The sequence below is a fragment of the Podarcis muralis genome, chromosome 7, assembly GCF_964188315.1.
Source record: "Podarcis muralis chromosome 7, rPodMur119.hap1.1, whole genome shotgun sequence".
NCBI classification, from domain to species: Eukaryota; Metazoa; Chordata; class Lepidosauria; order Squamata; family Lacertidae; genus Podarcis; species Podarcis muralis.
In genome coordinates, this window is record NC_135661.1 from 39,370,237 (window position 1) to 39,391,437 (window position 21,201).

Sequence of the window (21,201 nt, forward strand, 5' to 3'; positions counted from 1 at the left end):
TCCATCTAGTCCATCAGTCCATCTAGCTCAGTAATGTCTATATTGATTGCCAGCAGCTCTCCAGGTTTTCAAACACAGAGGACTTTTGCAACCCTACCTGGTGAGGCTGGGGGTTGAATTTGGAAACTTCTGCAGGTGAAGCATGTGCTACTGAGCCTACACATATGAAGCAAGCAACATCCAAATCCGGATTATGATTGTTCAAATTTTGTCACTCACTATCTCATAACTCATGCAAAGGGAGAGGATGCCCATCCCTCCGCCATTAATATAGGATCCCTGATTGGCTAAGTGAGCCAGCATGTATGTGGTATTTTCCATTGACTTCAACAAAACTTTGGCACCCCCGGCTTCCTCTCTGCAGCTTCCGATTCCTTTCAAGTTACAAAGAGCAAAAGAAGGGAGGGGGTGGGAAGAGAGATTAAATATCAATAACCGTAACTCATTTGCAAATGAGACTCTTCACAATTTTTTCACATTGCGTATTTCTTGAAGATTGGGATGAGAACTGATTTTGAAATACGCAGGCAAACCTCACCAGCTCTGGAGAACTAAGGAACTCGGGCTGTTTAAGGTTTTTCAGGGTCTGGAATTCTCATCAGAAGTGATTCTGACACCGTCCCCCTCTCCGGGTAACCTCGGAGCACCTCTTTAAAATTCCAAAACGCAGGGCTCATGTTTTCTGTGTCTCTCTTTACTCCCCATGTGATGAAAGTGAAAAAACTAAAGAGAACAAGAGCCTCATAATGGCGTGCTTGTATCCCTTTCATTCATCGGGTGTCAAAGGCTTATAATGCGGCTTCAGAAAACACACACACATACATACGTGCTTAGCGGATATTTCAAATACAGATAGTGAGCCCTGGAGGGACTTTGAAAAGTATCAAATTAGGGTTTGTCAGATGGGTTTCCTTAAATACTACAGATGTGCACTACATAAACGGGATAATCTTTTCGGTGCTCAGATGCCCCTTAAAAAAAACTTGACAAGCAATTAATCAATAAGGAAAACATGCTGGGGGTGTATACATTTTGGCACCTCCTTCATCGAAATATATAGCTCTCAGCGCCAGCAGAACAATGTATGGTAAAATAACAGCATGTTGTAAATTCTCATTAGCGATGCCAGTGAAGTTCTCCAGGCTCCGAGTTAGATGCAGAATTTTGGGACTCATTAAAACAACCTCAAAGAGGTGAGCTTCATAAGACCCAGGGCTACCACTAAGAGTTGGCATCTTTCAATGGTCCACACCTCCGCAGGGGGCCTACTGACAAGAGCCCCCAGACCTGCTCCTGCTCCTCATTGTAACCTGCTTGCTGGTCCCCCCATCTCTTGCTCTGGGTCAGGGAACTGTGGTGGTAAGAGGTTTCAAATATCTGCTCAGCCATGGAGCTCAGCAGGAGACTTGGGCCAAAATGCCACCTCTCAACCTCACCTACTTCATAAGATTACTGTGAAGATATTATTATTATTATTATTATTATTATTATTATTATTATTATTATTATCATCATCATCATCATCATCATCATCATCATCATCGTCATCATTATTTTCATTCTAAGGTCTCAGGACAGAATACAACAGGTAAAACACATTAAAAAGACTTTAAAACAACTTACAATCACAAAAATAAGGTGGATCCTGAAAACATCTCAAGTGTCAAAAGCCAGGGTAGAAAGGTATGCCTTCAGCATTCAATGAAAGGTGCATAATGAAGGTGCCAAACATGTATTTGTCGGGAGGGTCTTCTTAAAGTCAGACTTGAGTCCTGCTGGACCAAGCTAAAGGCCCATTTGCTCCAGCATCCTCTTCTCGCAATGGACAACCAGTTGCCCAGAGGAAACCTGCAAGCAGAAGTTGAGCCCAACCATGTGCTCCCCTCCTGCGGCTTCCAGCACCTGGTGCTCAGGGGCATCAATGGAGTTGGTACCTATCCCATGTGACTTGTAGCTGTTGGTAGCCTTATCCTCTACGAATGTGTCTAATCTTCTTTTAAAGCCATTCAAGTTGGTGGGGATCACTATATCTCGTGTAATAATGGGCCATTCTTTTTTTGCTGCTTTACGAGAAAAAGCTACAAACAAAATACTTCATTACACCCAAATTCAAACTAGACAGGGCCATCAGCGAGTATTTTAAGTTGGTCATTGCTGATTTACATCAGGATTCTCCTGACTGGTGCCCTCCAGCTGGTTTGGACCTCATCAGCCACAGCCTGGATGGTCAGTAACGAGGGATGATGATAGTTGTAGTCCAAAACATCATGTAGGCACCAGATTGGGGAAACCAAGCTTAGAAGTTATTGGGTGGCCTTAAGTCACAATCAAGGAGAAGAAGCCAGGATGAATGGCAGAAAGACCACATGTGTCATGAGGCAGTGTGGGATTAAAAGCTAGGAGACAAGCAGCAGGATGTTTCGTACTTGTGTGGATTAGGTGCAGAGAGAGGATTTAGAGCAGAAGTCACCAGGTGTCCATGGGCAAAATGGACATCTTCCCTGGACCCCTCAAGAAATCCTCTGCGTCCCATGTCATTGTTCTTCTGGCAATGAGTTAGAGAATGTGGTCATATTTTTCTCCCAAGAATACACAGAGCTGAGAAAACAAGTTGGAAGTCTGCAGTGGCGTAGCGTGGGGGGTGCAGGGGGGGCCGGCCGCACCGGGCGCAACATCTGGGGTTAGGGCAAATCCACAGGTTAGGGGGCGCAAATCCACGGGTTAGGGGGCACAAATTACTTGCCTTGCCCCAACAACCCACTGACAACTTGCTGACAACCCACGCTACGCCACTGGAAGTCTGACCATCTTTCCCACTTCCTCCTTCAGCTCTATGAGCCTTCCACGGCTTCAGCTAATTTTGCTGGATCCAACTTTCACCAAGATCCCATGGGAAAGCAAAAGTGTGTGTATATATGTAGGCACTTTTTGTTTTTCTGTGTGTTGAAGCTGATTTGTGGGGAGAGGGGAAAGAAGTGGCCAGTGGGGTGGGGTGCGCTGCCCATGGCCCTCGTTAAAAAAAACTGAATATGCCCATGGGCTTTAAAAGGTAGGCAACCACTGATTTAGAAACATAGGGTCCCACAGATCAGCACTGCTAAGCAATCCAGAGCTGGCCCTCTGTCTCAAATTAAAGAGAAACAACACAATCATGACATATTTGCTGATCCCCTCTCCTAATTATAGCTTTAAAGAACTACCATTTCAATTCCAAAGTCGTAAACATTTGCGTGTATCTGGAAATGTTTATCTGGGGAGTGATGCTATCGCAAAGACATCTATTCACGTTCTCACAAAAGTTCTGGTATGCGTTTCAAAGAGGCTTCCCAAGCAGTTACAGTTGTACATGTCCAAGGCGGAGGGAAATACCTGTGTTGAAAGGTAGCTTTGCAATTCTGCGCCTACAAACTCACCTACCTGGCAGTAAACCCCAGTGTGTTGATTGATACTTAATGCATCATCTTGGATAGGCTGTTGCTGTAAATCAACACCCACAGCTTTCACACTGGTTCATTTTATTTCACAGGGTGCGTGGTGTTTTTTTTTTACCTAAACCCTGATGGGCAGTGGCTGTGTATACAGCCTACACTGAAAGCACATTGTTCCCCCAAAGAATCTTGGGAATGGTTGCTTCTTCTTCTTTGGCGACCACAGAACTACAATTCCCAGCACCCTTAACAAACTACAGCTCCCAGGATTCTTTGGGGGAAGACATGTGCTTTAAATGTATGTACACAGCCAGCAGAGCATGGCTTAAAACTGTGACCAAATTGCAACAGTTCATTTTCTTTTATTCAAACCTTCTTTTCTTGCAGATCCAAGCATGTTTGCTTTCCTTTCAGTTCAAGTTGTGCGCACAGCAGGCCAGGTTCACCCCCCCACCTCCCTCCACCCAACTGCCTCTTCTTTTACTATTAAAGAGCTTCCTTGATGCAGCGTTCTGTCACAGATCTTAACTCAAAATCATTTATTTAACATCTGCTCTGTAATCATTTCTCCAAGATTTACTTCCTTGAAAACACAACTGGGACACTTGATCCTCCCTTGTTTTCAATCTGTGATAGCCTTAAAAAAAATAATAGTAAAAGACGTTGTGAGTGGGGAGGGGAAAAAGTCAAGCTGACACCAATAAATTGTAATGACTCATTTCTTTCGCATTATTCCTGCTTGGGTAATTTCTGGAAGGAGGTAAGCTGCAGAGACACTCAGAGGCAGCCTTGCAGAATTACAGAGAAATCCATTGAATATGCACTACAAAATTTTCTCCTCTCTCTCTGTCTGTGTGTGAACACTTACAACGAAAAGAAACATTAATTCAATTATAGGACCTGGAATAATATGTGTATTCCATATTAATTCAGACATATGACCAAAAATTTTAGCCGTCTCATCTGGGAAAGGATATGGAAGTGATGGAAAAGGTTCGGAAACGGGCAGCCTAAATGAGCAAGTGGCTGGAGCAAATTTTCCATGAGGAAATGCCGAAATATGTGGGACTTTTTAGTTTCGAGAAAAGGCAAGTAACAAGGGGGTGAGAGGTACCTGACACAGGTGTATGAAATAAGGCATGGTGTGGGGAAAATGGGTAGAGAAGAGTCTCAACCCCCCCCCCCACTCTACATAATGCCAGAATTCGAGCATTGGCTTTGGATCCTAGAAAGGGTCTCCTGAGAGTTATAGTGCAGCAAATGTTCATCACAACTGAATATAGGGCCTTTTCAGTGATGGCTCCCATTTGTGGAATGCCCTCCCTAGCGAGGCATACCTGTTTCCATCATTATTAATTTTCAGGAGGAATTTGAAAACATTCCTATTTACCCATCCATTTAGTGGCTGTAGAACACTGAAACCCTGAGATAACCGGATGAAATGATATGTTGAATTGAATCTGTTAACTAAAACTCTTTTTAAAAGAGGGGGGTATCGAAAAAGTTTTTAAACTGTAGCTGCTTTTAGAATGCATTAACTGTGTTTATGATGCTTTTAAAAAGTGGGCACTTTTGCTGCCCTGGGTTCCTTCAGGAAGAAGGGCAGGATATAAATTCAATTGATTGCAATGACAATATTAAATGACTGTAATTATAAGGGCTGTAGCCTTATAGTAATGGACACGACTAACTTAGGTCCATTAATTTCAACGGGACTACTCAGAGTAGAATTTAGTTGGCTAGATCCCTATAACTTGATTTCATTGTAGTGGATGTTTGATACTTCTTTATATTGTAAGCTTCCCTGAGCTTCTGTTTGGAGGAAGGGTGGGGGTATAAAAAAAAAAGATATATATATAAATAGAATAAATAACTATCCCAGACTGAATGGCTGCCCTGCATTGCATTATCTTAAAAGAAAATTTGTATGCATTTCCAGCAGATTTCAACACTATTTTTCATCGGCCTTCCAGAAACTGAATATCAACTGAAGGATGCGTCAGTTTTTATACTGCTGCTAAAAGAGAAAAATGTTAACAAATAAAAACAAACAATGATATAATTGACAATCAGTTTGCTTGACCTGAACATCTCTCCATAATGAGCCAGGATAAATATTCACAACACAGTCCCTATCCTGGCACACAGAAGTATATTTTATGGTTTCACATAACATATTATGCTGGCTGCCTAGAGTAGCATGCTTAATGGTAACTTAGACTCAGAGATCTTCTTATGTATTCCATCCCTGTGCCTGCCATAATTTGGAAAATGTCATAATTTGGATAATAGGTATGCTGATATATAGAAAATATTGGCATCATCCAGTAGTCTTTGCCATGCACCAAGTTTCAATGTGCTTATGGGATAGTATGATCATTAACGTTAATGTAGGGAGCCCAATGCACATGGGTGTTCCTTTGCATGAACAAATCAGGTCCTTCTGCATGCCCACACATGTGCAAGAGATCCATTTGATCATATATCAATCTCAGGATCAGGGCACTTGGTTCTCATTTTTAACAATGCTTCTACAAGACAACCTGCTAGCACACCTTCAAAAGCTGAACTACCCAGGTAAATCCAAAGGTTTGCAAAAGTCCAAAACCATCTTTTAAACCCACTACTGAAATAAGCAAGCCTCACCCATCTACCCCCCAAAAAACTCAATTAAGAGTGGTCTTCTTGCTGAGGAGGAAAATCAAGCTGACTGGAGAAACATCTAGAGCCCAAGAGGAGGCAGCAATTCCAGCTGGTGAACAACATTAAAGCAAGACAGTTGACGGGGACAGACTATCAGCAGCAGTCAATTCCAGTGCTCAAAAGTCTACATGGGCTTCCCATACAAGATACAAGGTTCTGGTCAGTGCCAGATTTACCTATAAGCTAAACAAGCTATAGCTTAGGGCCCCACTTGCTTGGGGGCCCCAAAAAATTTAAAGGGAAAAAACACTGGATGTACATTTCCAAAATATTAATACACTTCTTCTTAATAGTATTTTAGTTCAAGAATTACTTTGATAAAATACATATTTTGTTATGTGCAAATGGTTTAGAGGATGCCTATTAGCAGTGGCAGAGCTTCATGCCATGGGGGTGGAGAGCAGGTGGGGGTGGGGCTGAGGCTGGCGTGCGTCCCAGGAGCATGGCGCGCGTCCTGGGGGCGTGGTGTGCTGCCTGTAGGGGCGTGCCACCCAATGCAGGCAGGGGGCAGCCGCGATGGCACCCCGCTGGGATCATGCTGCCGGGGGCGGTGTGCTCCCCCCCACGCCTCTTCCTCCTCCAGTGCCTATTAGGTCCATAAATTACCATATAGCATATATTCAACACAAAAAACAGTGACAATTTGTTGTTGACAAAGGACAGCTGGACATATAAAGGGCCCCATTACCTTCAGTAGCTTAGGGCCTCATCAAACCTAAATCCAGTACTGGTTTTGGTTTTCAGGTCCAGGATCCCTCAAGGAGAATCTAGCCCCTTATATCCCTGAGACCTTGAGGGAGTCACTGTTAGTTGCCCTCACGGCTCGCATACACAGGTCAAATACACCTGTAGTACAGGCCCCAATTGTATGGCACTCCCTTCTAGATAAGATCAGACAGGCACCCTCCCTGTTGATCTTCAGTGGCTACTGAAGACGACGACTTCTTTTTATCCCAGCAGGCAATTTTAACTGATATTTTATTTTATAGTTTTAACTGATTCTTCTTCTTAGTATTTTATTGGTATTGTATCTTTGTAAACCACCTAGAGACTGCTTTAGTTAAGCTGTATATAAATTGTTTAAATAAAGGAACAGAAGTGAGGGGATCTTTCCCTGTGCGGTTTAGCTTTTAATCGCAATGTACACCAGACGCAGCGAAGCTAAACACATGCTACGTTCACCTGGCCAGATCCTCCCTGGGCATGAGGGCAGGAAACCTGCCACAGTTCAGGGGTCCAGGCCCCAAGCCATAAAGAAGACTGCATAAGTGGGGGGGGGGGAGCAGGACAGGCATGAACACTGAGCCCCTGGCTGCACGATGGATCGCCAGTGGCTGCCTTGGGATGCCAGGTGCTGACACCAGGCTTATCTCTGGTTTTAAATTTGGCAACACTCAATGTGCTTGCTTTGATTTTTATTCATGCACTATGAAATCAGAGCCTCCAAGTGTCCTTATTTTTCAGGGACAGTCCTGGATTTACAGAAGCCATCCCATTTTCTGATTTGATCCTGGAATGTCCCACTTTTCCTTAGGACATCTCTATTTTCACCAGAGAAATGTTGAATGGTATGGAGTTAGCTGACTCCCGCAAGCCACCTGTATAGGGAAGGTTTTTTTAAAAGCTTAATGTTTTATTATGTTTATATATATGTCGGAAGCCGCCTAGCGTGGCTGGGGCAACCCAGTCAGATGGGTGGGATGTTGTTGCTGTTGTTGTTACTATTACTATTATTATTATATCAATTAGGGTGTCCCTATTTTCATCGGAGAAATGTTGGAGGGTATGTGAAATGTGTGTGTGTGCTGAGTTATGGATGGATTCCTACACAGCAGTCTGTTTCTGAAAGAAAACCAGGGTGAATGCTGTGTCATGTCAGACATGGCTCTCACTTTATGAGTTTGAGACCTCTTTCAACACTGCACAGGTATGGACAGACAGACTGGACTTCTGGAGCATTATTCCCAGTGCTCTTCTTGAGCCTGTGGTGCCATGCTGAGCTTTGGCACTTGTATCCCAGAAACTAAACTAAAAAAAACAAAACCTACCATCTTACTGCCCCATTAGCCTCCATAACCTTTTCAGCAGATCCAGTCAAGTTTGCAAGATTACACACATACACACACACACACACACACACACACACAGAGAGAGAGAGAGAGAGAGAGAGAGAGAGAGAGAGAGAGAGAGAGAGAGAGAGATATTGCTCCTTCTTCAACATCTTCCTGGCAGCTTTGGACCATCCTCCAATAAATGCCAAAGGGAGGCAGGGATGGAGGAAAAGGGGGGAGAGCCCAATGCACAGAGTAACTCCCCTCAAGCCAGAATGGCTCTGCCAAGTTCAAAAGGTGAAATAAATGAATCTTTACACATTATAAGAACAAAATCAACATTCTTCAGTGGCATAAAGTGCCTGGAAAAAGCAGCAAGTAAAAGCAGGTGTGAGGTGCTCCCTGTCAACTAAGGACTGCTGATAAGCTTCCCATGCCTGGTTCTGCTTCATTTCAAACAAAATTGGGGCTGGGGGGGGAGCAGGAGAAAGGGTGGGCGGGGGGAGAAAGGGAGAGTGGGGAGCAGTGGGAGGAGGAGGCAGAGCAGAAATAATTGCTGGAGCTCCGAGTTAGCTGAGAAAGCCTGGGGGCTAAGATCAGCGAGAGAGATTTCATCCTCTTCCTTTTATTTCTATAACCTTAAACGTTCTGCTATTATAAAAGTCATCCTGTCAGCTTCCCCTCAAGCTTCAACAGCGGGCCCGTTTTCAAATTGTATCAATTGGCAAAGTGCTGGGCTGAAGGATTTTCATCTTGATGTTAAGGGTTGACACTTTAAAGATGAATATATATATATGTGTCCAATTCCAGCAACCTGATCTGTTAAAAGATGGATCCACAAGTCGCTTATCCCAAGGAGATGTTTCTAATAACATATGGACATAAGAAGAGCCCTGATGGATCAGACCAAAGACCTACCTAGCCCAGGACTTATTTACTTACTTATTTCCGATATTTATAGATGACTTCCCCCCCATGAATGGTCTCAAAGCGGTTTACAGGGCAATCAATAAAACAGTGTGCCAGTCAAATAATATGGGGTTTAAAGCGGTGAAAACCATAGGTGGAATCGTGAAAGAGGTGTAATGCAACTTACTTAAAAAACCGGCTGGAACCAAAAGGTCTTTGTCAGGTGCCAGAAGTTCAACAGGGAGGGGGCATGTCTTATCTCAGCTGGGAGGGACTTCCACAGAGTCAGGCCCACGGCAGTGAATCATACCTGGTGGATACAAGTCATGTATCTGACCACAACAATCTCAGTGACTGAGCAGGGATATAAGGAATCAGGAGGTATCATGGACCCAAGCTGTTAAAGGCCTTGTAAATTAATATAAGAACCTTGAACATGGCCTAGTTACACATGGAGAGACAGTACAAGCTTCTAATATTGCATTCAGGCATGCAGAATATTGAATTTGTTTTCCTGATTCTCTTTTCTAATGTTCCTGCCACACTGTGTCATTGGATAACATGGCTATTCCTCCACCCTATCCACCTGTTTACTTCAGTTCCCCCCTGATTTTTACTTGAAAACTATATATAAATGCTGGTAAAGGTAAATGTACCCCTGACCATTAGGTCCAGTCCTGGACGACTCTGGGGTTGCGGCGCTCATCTCACTTTATTGGCCGAGGGAGCCGGCATACAGCTTCCGGGTCATGTGGCCAGCATGACTAAGCCACTTCTGGTGAACCAGAGCAGTGCACGGAAACACCGTTTACCTTCCCACCAGAGCAGTACCTATTTATCTACTTACACTTTGACGTGCTTTCGAACTACTAGGTTGACAGGAGCTGGGACTGAGCAATCAGCAATAGCAACAACAGCAACAACCCTACCAACCAAAACACCCAAACAACACCCTGGTCTCCCAGGTCCTAACCTGAAACTCTAACCACTACACCACACTGGCTCTCTGTGATGTGTTTGTGGCACCCTAACAACTCACTTCCCATCAGATTGCCTAATCTTTCTTTCTTTCTTTCTTTCTTTCTTTCTTTCTTTCTTTCTTTCTTTCTTTCTTTTCTTAAGCTAGTGTTCATATAACACTCTCTACACATTGTCTTATAAGTTGCCTTAGGCGTTGCCATTGGAGAGGTGGCAATTAAATATGATGGGTTTGCTCTGAGTAGAACTACCCTTAACCTCTGGACAGGGTTTCTAGGAAGGTCACTCCCCCTTCCCCAATAAAGTCCCACTTCATAAGGACATGAAGACCAGCCCTGCTGGATCCAGCCAGTAGCCCTCCTAGCCCAGCATCCTGCTCTCATAGTGGCCAACCAGACACTGTGGGAAGCTGTCGACAGCAGAGCCTGAGCACAAGAGCAATTCTCCCCACCTGAGATTCCCAGCAGCTGGTATGCCAGTTATCCCTTCCTAGTTTCTGATGCACATCCCTGAGAAATATCTGCCCCATTTTGCCACAGACGTCCTTTTGAAAACGTTGGTGGCACGGATATGAGTAGTAGGCGGCAGTAAACTCCCTTCCCTTCCAACCCTCCTCCCTGCCTCCCCTTTCAGTCACCTTCTAGAGTGAGTTAATGTGGCCAAATGTGTTTGATTTGCAGCTATTCTCAATCGAAGCGTTTAGCCTCACAATGGATCTATTAAACGTTCTTATGCGGATTTTTAAAAAAGGAAATTATGAGCCTAACTAGATGTGGAACAGCCACATATGTTGTCTGCCATCTGCCCCATTAAATGTACAAAGCAGGGGGGAAGGTCTATTTTTTATATATATATTAAAAGAAACATCAAAGGGGGTCAATATTTGGGTGAAAGAAGTTGAATCTTACCCTTTACCTGACTTCTATATCCCTGTAATCCATTGGACTTTCCTCCAAACTCAGTTCCCATTTAGAGGAAGGGTCATAGCTCAGTGGCAGAGCATCCCAGGTCCAGTCTCCACGTTTTCAGGTAGAACTAGGAATTTCTCCATATGGAACCCTGAAGAGCAGCTGCCAGTCAGTTTAGGCAATGTTGAGCTAGATCACGGGTAGGAAAACTAAGGCCCGGGGGCCGGATCCAGCCCAATTGCCTGCTAAATCCTGCCTGCGGATGGTCTGGGAATTAGCATGTTTTTGCATGAGTAGAATGTGTCCTTTTATTTCAAATGCATCTCTGGGTTATTTGTGGGGCCTGCCTGGTGTTTTTACATGAGTAGAATGTGTGCTTTTACAGTGGACGCTCGGGTTGCGAACGTGATCCGTGTGGGAGGCATGTTCACAATCCGCAGCACTGCGTCTGCAAATGCGTGGGTCACAGTTTGGCGTTTCTGCACATGCGCAAAGTGCAATTTAGTGTTTCTGTGCATGCGCGAGCGCCAAAACCCAGAAGTAACCCATTCCGATACTTCCGGGTTTCGGCACATCCGTAACCCAAAAATGTGCAACTTAAAGCATCTGTAACCCGAGGTATGACTGTATTTAAAATGCATCTCTGGATTATTTGTGGGGCATAGGAATTCGTTCATCCCCCCCCAAAAAAAATATATAGTCCTGTTCCCCACAAGGTCTGAGGGACAGTGGACCGGCCCCCTGCTGAAAAAAATTGAGCTAGATGGACCAACAGTCTGACTTGGTATAAGTTAGCTTTCTGTATTCCTATGTGAAGAGAACAAGGTTGGGAGAAAGTGATAAGGTAGTCTGGGTATATGAGGAAATTCGGCAATTCTTGGTCAAATTACGGTACTGCACAGGGAACATTTTTTTAATTGAGATATCAACAGGGGAAGGAATGCTTCACCCTCCCTTCTCTGTCCACTGTGGTGCTGATGAAAATTCACCTTCCCTGACACCTAATATTTATTTATTTATTTATTTATTTATTTATTTATTTATTTATTAAACAAAACCCCATCATGCGGCTTTGCTAATGACAGCAGATCCACAGATCTTTTCCAGGAAAAGAATTATCTACATACAGTAGTTCCTCGGGTTACAAACACCTCAGGTTACAAACACTTTGGATTACAGACTCCGCTAACCCGGAAGTAGTACCTCGGGTTGAGAACTTTACCTCAGGATGAGAACAGAAATCGTGTGGCTATGGCGCGGCGGCAGCAGGAGGCCCCATTAGCTAAAGTAGTACCTTAGGTTAAGAACGGTTTCAGGTCAAGAACTTTGTTGTGGTATTCTCTTCCTTATTTGGTTGTGCAAACCTCTCTTCTGAATAATGATACCCCTATAGGGTAGGGGGCACTGGGGGGTGAGTTTCTAGAACCAAAGGTGTGGGGGACTGAAAAAGTTTGGAAACCACCATGTTCCCCACCCAATCTAGTGCTCCCCCACTCCAAGAATTTGGGCTAAAAAATTCCCATCATCACTCCTGCTTATTGGCCATGAGGCTGAGGCCAGTCATCACCCAAAGAGAGTGTCTGGTTGGAGAAGGCTGGGATAGAGAAAGCTGACAAAGAAATAGAGGGATAGAGCAATGATTATTATGTAGATAATTCTGTCTACCCTGGTGTGACCGAAAGACAGAACCAAGACTGATCAGTGCAGATGAAGAGACAGGCTACGCAAATAAAAGAAGTCTTGATTCTCAGTGGCTGGTATCACCACAGGAAGCAGGTTTAGCCTCCTGGTTTCTCAAAGTGCATTCCTATACTTCCTCCCAAACAAAATGATTCCCACCCATAGGAACAAACTCCTAGGGGACGGTCCCCCCCCCAAGTGGATGGGCATTGCCATTCAAATAGAGTGCATCATGTGATCGGTTATGCAGGGTGGGGCTTACCTGCTCCCCTGATATTTTATTCAAGTTGGCACCCCTGTTCCCATCCACCCAACCTAAAGTTCCATCTCCACATCACTTCGTAAAATTTTTAAAGTCCTTTTAAAATCTGTCCATGTTCTGTTCTTCTAATATACGTATTTTTGTATGAATTTTTGCCTAATATCTTCTTTGGAGGAAATGAATTTCCCCCCAATGTGATGCATTTTTGGTATGTTGTTTTCACTATTTTTATGCACACTCTCCGCCTAACATATATGCATTTATTTCATTTTACATTTTGCCCAAATGATTTGTTTATAGGACTGCACCACTAAATTCAGAGAAGTCCAAATTTGGAAGGAGAGCTGTTTTTGTTTATTTCTTTGTTTTGGATAATGCAAAAAGTAGGTTGGCTTGCATTAAAATGTGTCCAAAAGCAAATTCTCCCCTATCTCTCCCACTTACATGAGACTAGAAGCTGACCTTTACCTGTTCTGGCTGTGAGTGGCAGCAATCCCCCTTTCTGTTTCCCCTTATGGTCCTTGCAGTTTAGAAGCTCTTCCTCTCCAACTGCCCATTTCAGTTTTCCTCACTCTGGCCAATGGTAGGGCCAGCACTATCAAAGAGGTACAGAAGGTACTGGACTCTTGCACTTTTAAAATGGTTGTTAAATAGAGGAAACTATTATTTTTTTACTACTAGAGATGCTAGAAATGGACTGAGTTTCTCTCAGTTTCTCATTTTTGTCCAGTCTTACGTTTGGTTCTACACATTTCCATATCAGTTTATCATTTTTAAAAAAACAACAGTCCTCATGAAAATTCACCAGCATGCGAGTGCAAATTTATCCCAATGTACATGCTAGTTCGCTATTTTGCCTAATATATACCTTTTTGCTTCACCCCAGTATATGCAGTATGGTGTAATTGTTAGCACATCAGACTAGGACCTGGGAGACCTGAGTTCAAATCTCCACTCAGTCATGAAGCCCACTGGTGACCTTGGGCTTGTCTCTCAACCTAACCTACATTACAGAGTTGTTGCAGGGATTAAACGAGGACAGGGAGATTCATGTATGCCACCTTGAGTTTCTGGGTGAAAAATGTGGAATATCAATGCCATAAAGAAATAAATGTTGGACACATACCTTGGCTAGAGAACTGCATTGCAAAAAAAAAAAAAAAAAAAAAAAAAAAAATTCTGAGAAGAGCAAATTTCAAAGGATGACTGTTTTCAGTTCACGTGCTGTTTTGGAAAGCACAAATCAGGGGAGTTTGCTTTTAAATGCCAACTGAAATAAAATTTTCTCCTCATTCGTACCTGCAACAATTTGCTGAACTAAATAATAATAGTGCAACGTTCCTCCATAAACCTAGATGAGGTTCCGCATCCAGTCATCCTGCTTCCTGATTCCATGCTTGTTGACAAAAGCATAAACACAGCAAAGCTATTGCAAATTTAAAAAAGGTGCCACATAAACAGTTTAAGTGGTACATACATAAACACCAACTCTAAAATGACTGTTGGGAACTCTTAGCTATAATTGGCATGTTTAAAGTGTGCATTTGGGTGTGGGTGGGTGCAGTCAAAGCCTTAAATGTTAGCCTTGTTTTTCCGGGGGGGGGGGGGGGTTGGTTGATAGAGGAGGGGTTGTGTTGAGAATGTCGACAGATTTGACAGAAACTGTCTTCATTGAGAAACCTTGTTTTGAAGTTCCTTTGGAAATAAATGGACAAAAGGAACAGGCCTAGCTCTGACAGGAGGCAGGGATTCCAGACTTCAAATGCAAACATTATGGGGGGAAAACAAGCAACATCTGCAAACAGTAAGTACTTATTTATATTTTATGGAGTGTGTGCTTGGGATTTTGACAGGTTTGGTTTTTTAAAAAGAGAGGGAGGGGGAAAGGAGAGACCGTTCTTATATTGGACTCAGACAAAGGGGCGAATGTCCCTTTTTAAAAATGCATTATGCCATTGAAAAGCAGTTGAAGGCGGCCGTCCAAGCCTCAGGTGAGACGGAGTGACCCCCTCCTAACCTGGTCTAACAAAACACATATGCAGCCTTTGCAAGAGAACAGTTTACCGCTAGTTTCTCAAGGTCAGGACAAGGCAGACACTGGAGGGTTAGCATTCTGCAAGCTTTTTCCCCTGGCTGCCAGAGGCGCCTTTGAACTTTTCCCTTTTGAACAAATAGGAAGCGAAACTGTGAGGAAACAAGCGCTTGGAATCACAGAGCGGAGAAACACACACAAAGAGAGAGCGAGGTCTGAAGAGAGAGAGAGAGAGAGCTGGAGAGAGAAAATAATCCAACTTTCAAGCTAGCCAAAAAGAGGCTTCCCATTTAATTTGAGGTTTTAAAATAGGTCCTTGCTTAGCGTGAAATGTTTACAAGTGCCACCCCTCTTCTCCCACAGGTTTATCCTTTGCTTTTTCAAATAAATTTATCTAGCTAACTAACTAACAACTAAGGCCACTTGGCAGGTATGCTGTGCTGTGTGCTATGAAATATTTAGTGAGGCAATAGCGACTCCCTGGGCAGCATAAGAAAACCACAATTATAGTTGGAGAGAAAGCCAGGAGCAAACAGAGGAAGTGGTGTGTGTGTGTGTGTGTGTGTAGGGGAGTAGAGGGGGCATGGAGTACAAAGAGAGATAAAGGTGAAGCTTTCATCGGATCTTCCTGTCCAATAATACACTCAAGCTTGATCCATATGTTGTGCTGGCTGCAGTTTGCAGAGGGGCAAGGAATCAAAGTGTCGCGGCTCTCCAAAATGTCAATCGTTCTCTAGTAAGGAATGTTGTCTAACATTTTCTCTTACATTGCTCAAGAATTTGCCTCGCGGCACAATTTGGAAGAGCCCTTTCCTTCCAAAATGCACACATCATCTACATATATGATACATCCCAGTGAGGAACAAGGCCCGCTTGTGTCAAGAGTGTGTAATATGATAACACAGTGGACTTCCCCGCTCCCTACGACAGTGGAAGGAAATGGATATCTTGATGAAAACGGGTCCTTCGCCACACCTCTCAGGTTACTGAACCCTTTTCTACAAACAGACAGTGCCGCAAGCCACTTCCTGGTCAGCATGATCTAAGGGAGGGTTCGCCACCAAGGAGGGAAACTGGAGACATCTCAGCTTCTCACCGTCGCTAATATTTCCCTAATCCTCCACCAGTGACCCCAGGATTGGCTCACAAAAAGGAAAGCTAATTTTGCTGTGCTCTTGGCATATCTGTGTATCACATGCCTTTGCATTCACCACCCATCTGCCTGATTTCAAGGCACCCATTTCTTTCTTTCTCTATCCCTCTCCTGGAGGTAGACAACCTCTAAATAAGCCATTTATTGCAAAGCTGGTTCTGAGGTCTCCAACACGGTGCCCATGGGCATTGTGGCACCATCAGGCACCTTTTTTGGCACCCATCAAGGCCAATTATGTTTAGCTGAGGCGAGGCTGCTTATTTTGCAGTGTAGTGGGGTCATGACGCTCACCTGACCTCTGGGGGTCAGTCGCATTGCTGGTAGAGTGGGAAGGGCGAGGTAGCAGCAGGATCTGTGTGGTGCAAATGCATCAGCAAGAGTATCCAATTGGCTTTGCTGGTCCATTTGCATTGCACCAACTTCACCACAGTTTCACCCCTTCTCCTCTGCTTCCTGGTAAGCAGCAACAATGCAGCCAACCAAAAGCCAGGTTAGCATTGCCAGACCATCATGCTGTCCACTGCAGAGCACAGGCCATCACGATCAGCATCTACTGATGGCCTAATTCTCCCTATTTTCCCAAGCATGTTTCATAGTTGGTCAGTTGCATATTTGATGGCTTTTTCTGATTTTTATAGATTTACGGGTTCTCAGTTGCTGCTTCTGTGATTTCTGTATTGATTTTATATGATGCCATGCCATATTGTTTTATTGCACGTCTCCCTAGGAATCTTGCAGCAGAAAGACGCTTATAAATGTATTAAATCATTTTTTTTAAAGGAATAATGGATGCTTAATTGGGAGCTTGGGGAAACACTGCTAGGTTTGAACTGTTTGAATAAGGGTCCTGGAAGACCCTTTGTACAGTTTGCTCCTGTGCTTTCTCTGGATCCAAAATGTCCTCTTGTCAGGTGATAGCCATGTAGCATTTGCCTCCCCTCCTAACGCACAGGAACAGATTGGGCCACTAAAGAGTTCATATGGAATATTTAATGGAAAACTGGCACCATTTCTTTCCCTTCAGAGGGGGATATATCGTTCCCAGGTGGCTCTGAGTCCCCTCTAGTCACTAACTGTAAACAGCAACAGAAATCAAAAAGTCACAAGGGTGCAGCTGTCATTAGTATGTAAATTTTAAAAGCTCAGTCAAAACTATCAATATTTCCCACTTAATTTATTACTCTATGAAGATGGATGATAGTAAAGTGAAACATTGATTGTCAATGTTCTTTTGGAAAAAATGGTGATGAAGAAAATACTCAAGGACAGCGACCTCAAAAAAAAAAAAGCATCGTCTCAAAATTAATTATTGTATTTCATTCCTCTCTCGCTATTTTTCCTCCCTTTTTGCTGTTCAGTGCAATGCAGTTTGATTGCTTTTTTAAAAAAAATGAAGAAAAGGAATATACCATTTATGTAAAGAGCCATTTGAACATTGATTAGATGTAAAGGCAGGTTAGCATTTTTACAGTATCGACAGAAAGCCATTAACGGAGCAACCTATGGACATGGTCACTGAAAGTTAATCGAAGGGAATAGTAATTCAGTAGTGCTTTGCATGACAATCATGCAAGTTGAGTCCATCTGAGTCAGGGAGATGGAGCAGGGACTGATCCCCAGCAGGCCGGCAGCCGTCCCTTTTCAGCACACTGCATAATTCCTTTTATATTATCATCACTGGGTTTAAACCATCCTGAAAAATGCAGCGTTGTTGTCGTTGCATTGTTACAACCCATGCATTTAAACATAGCAAATCGAATTCTAGGTTTCAGTCCAAGCTACACTGGGGCTCCCTTCCAAGTAGATGTGCATAGGATGGAACTGATAGTTGGTGCTGAGCCATGACAAAACTAAAACAGCAAGGTAAAAGAAAATCCTAAAACAGTATATGAACTGCAAACCATTTAAATCAACAGGATATAAGTAATCAAGGGATGACTTCCAACGTCAGTCCTACTCAGAGTAGACCCACTTTCAGTATCGATTATCACATAGGATACATACACACGCCACTTTCTGACAACAAGGCCCTCAAGGCAGTTACAAGTTTGTTTTTTAAAAAGGTATGGAATAAAAAATAAAAAAAAGATGATAATAAAATGCACAGAACTGCAATAAATAGGAGCAACCAGGAAACAAACATTTGTGGAGGAAGGATAACTAAAGCAAGCTAAACTCCTGGCAAAATTGCTCACCTTAAGACCAAGAGAAAGAGAGGGAGGCAGTCAATTGTGTTTGTGTGCACATGAGTGCCTGTGTTCACACATGCAAGCTCACAGCACATAAACATTATTAACTTGGGCCTTCTGATTTAAAATCCCAACACAGAGTATGTTGTCTGAGGGGCTTTGCCAAAGCTCCTGCGTTGTTTGTGGGTGTCGCATGAGTCAATTGCTCAACTTTCTCTACGGCTATGCAATTTCAGTCACGAGTGCTTCTTAAAAGCAAAGTGTTGGGTTGTGGGAGAGCGAAGCCTGGGAAGCATCACCCTTGTTGAAGTGAGAAACTGCTCAATTTGAACTCTGAATATGGGATGCTTGCTAAAAGCCTGGTGTGATTCCTCCCCACCCCACTTTTTAAAGAGAGCTCTCATCCTCTTCTATTTAAAGGAAATCAAAACTGGAAAGAAAACAACAACCAAGGATGCTAAAAGCTTTCAGGACACAAACTCAGAGGCGTTTAGCAAAGGTCAGCCCAGGCTGTGATGAAAGGAACGCTGAAGCGTTTTGTGACTAGCAGAAGAAACTAGTATCAATGTTTGTGGAACTAAGTTAGCGGGTTGGGACTGCAGTCAGGGAGAGAAACTTGCTGACACAGAGGGAAGGCATATATAAAGGGAACAGCTACCAGGAAGTGGCTCTGCACAAAGTAGGGCAGGAGAGTCGGAGATATCTAGGAGTTGAATGCAATCTTGTTTCAAATTACTTGTTTTCTATGACTCCAGTAATATCACTTGAAACACTTCGGGGGTGGGGAACCTCAGACCACATTTGGCCCCCAACCCTCTCAATGTGCCCCTCGGGATCCTCCCTAGGTCATGTCTCCTCTCAGGGGCCACACCCTCTGTCAATGCTTTTGCCTATCTGGAAAATGTGCCATTGAACTGTGACGACGCCTCTTTGCTTGCCTGGAAGGAAAGTTGAGAGATAGGATGTGTGGGTGTAGAAAGCTCTGGTGTTTGCATGGCTGAAAGGTAGCCTGCAGGACAACAGAAGGGTCACATTCATTGCTGCCACTACATTTGCCTCTGGCCCCACCCACTGCTGGTATTTGGACCACAGAAGATAAGAGGGCTGCTGGCCCATCTAATCCAAAATCCTGTTCTGATCAGGCCCTGGAGATTTGAATTCATTTAATATAGCTAGGTGTTCCCTTACCACCTCTTTTCCAATCTTGGGGTGCAGCTCCCTCCTTGAATCATTTATTCTTTTATCACCAGGTTGGGCACTGCCTTCCTTTTGGGTGAGGACAGAGGCAAAGTAGGTGTGGAGCAGTTCCACCATCTCTCTGTCACCCATCTTCTCCATGCAGAGAACCTACTGCTTGCGTGTTCTTCTTCTTGCTTTGAAAACCCTCCTTCAATACTTCTTGGGACCTGATTTTGTTAGTTTGGACTAATGTTAAGCCCAGCCAAACTGACAACTTTCCCTTCCGCCATTCTGAGCCCCTTCACTCGGTGGAATGTTCTGTGTGCTCACAGCAGCTCAGCCAATCAGTGTCGGAGTCTTCACTGCCACATACGCAATCAAATATAGATCCTCTCTACCAGGTCTGGGGGTTTTTTCCAACAAAGAGAATTAATATTTACTTCCTCCAGACTTTATTCTGCTCCCACCCCCACCGCACCTGCCCCAATATTTAAAACATTTATTCAAGGTCTCTTATGGAATCAATGAGCCAGGCTTGAAGTTATTTGACATCTCAATTATTCCAAGGCCAATATAGAAAGCTATTTGGCGAGTGTCAATCAAGAGATCATGGGCGCTTACGACACCTGGGTGGGGAATCAGTGAAAGGGGAAATTTGGGGTCTGTCACGTCTTAATGCAAAATATCACTGATTATAAAAACGCATTTTCATAAGGCACCTTTTTCTAGACACCCGTAAAGCCATTTCAAAGTTTATTGAAAATGATAACCATAAACATGGAACATGGTGTCAAAGCTTGCCTCTCTGCTAATTTAGCAGCATTGATTAAGTTATTTAGTGATGCTTTTGAATTGGATTGTCAGGTCTGGGCTCCAAGATGTGGGTATCAAAATTGCAAGCTTGTGTTGTCTTTTCAGTAGACAGCTGAGCAGTATTAAAACCTTTCATTTCCACTCTAAAAAGAAAGAGATCTCTCATATATATATATATATCCAACCACGTCGTATTCAGATCAGATCCACTGAATACAATGTATGTATTTCAGTTGTGTTAACTGATTTCAGTGGATCTACTCTGAGTATGACTTAATCTACATTCAGATAGCATTTTTTCTGTTTTCCTAGCATTTCCTTCCCTGATCATTCCTGCTTTTTATGTGATTATTCATATGTTGTAAAAGCCACTTTTGGAAATCTAGTGGAATTTAGTGGATGTTTAGCACTCATTTCCATGTTTGATTTTTCCGGCGGGGATCCATTTGCAAGCCCATTAACTTGGAAAGCCTTGGGAGTTTTGCACTGTAATTTCACGCAATAACATTTGGGGCAGCATCCTGCCATCCACTTCTTTCCTGCTGCTTGAAATTTAGCACGACATGGAAGTATATCCATCAAAATGCCACAATTCCATAATACAACAGTTAATGGAACTTTAGGGTCAGTGAAATAGAAGTTCTCTCCCCCCCCTCCCCAAAATGATGGAGAGTCTCCAGGAAAAAAAATCTGTAAAGGGTCCTTCTTATGAGGAGGGTATAAGGAAAAAAGTCCCAAAAACTTTCTCAAGAGAAGAACAGTCTTCTGAGAAATTTTGGCTAGCTTTCATTTGTATCTAGATCCAGATAATGAGGCCGGAAATGAAGAAGAAGGGGAAAAAACCCACTAGCTTTAGGCTGCCAGCTTAATCATGTCTGTTCAGAAATAATTCCTGTTGAATTCAATGGGGTTTATT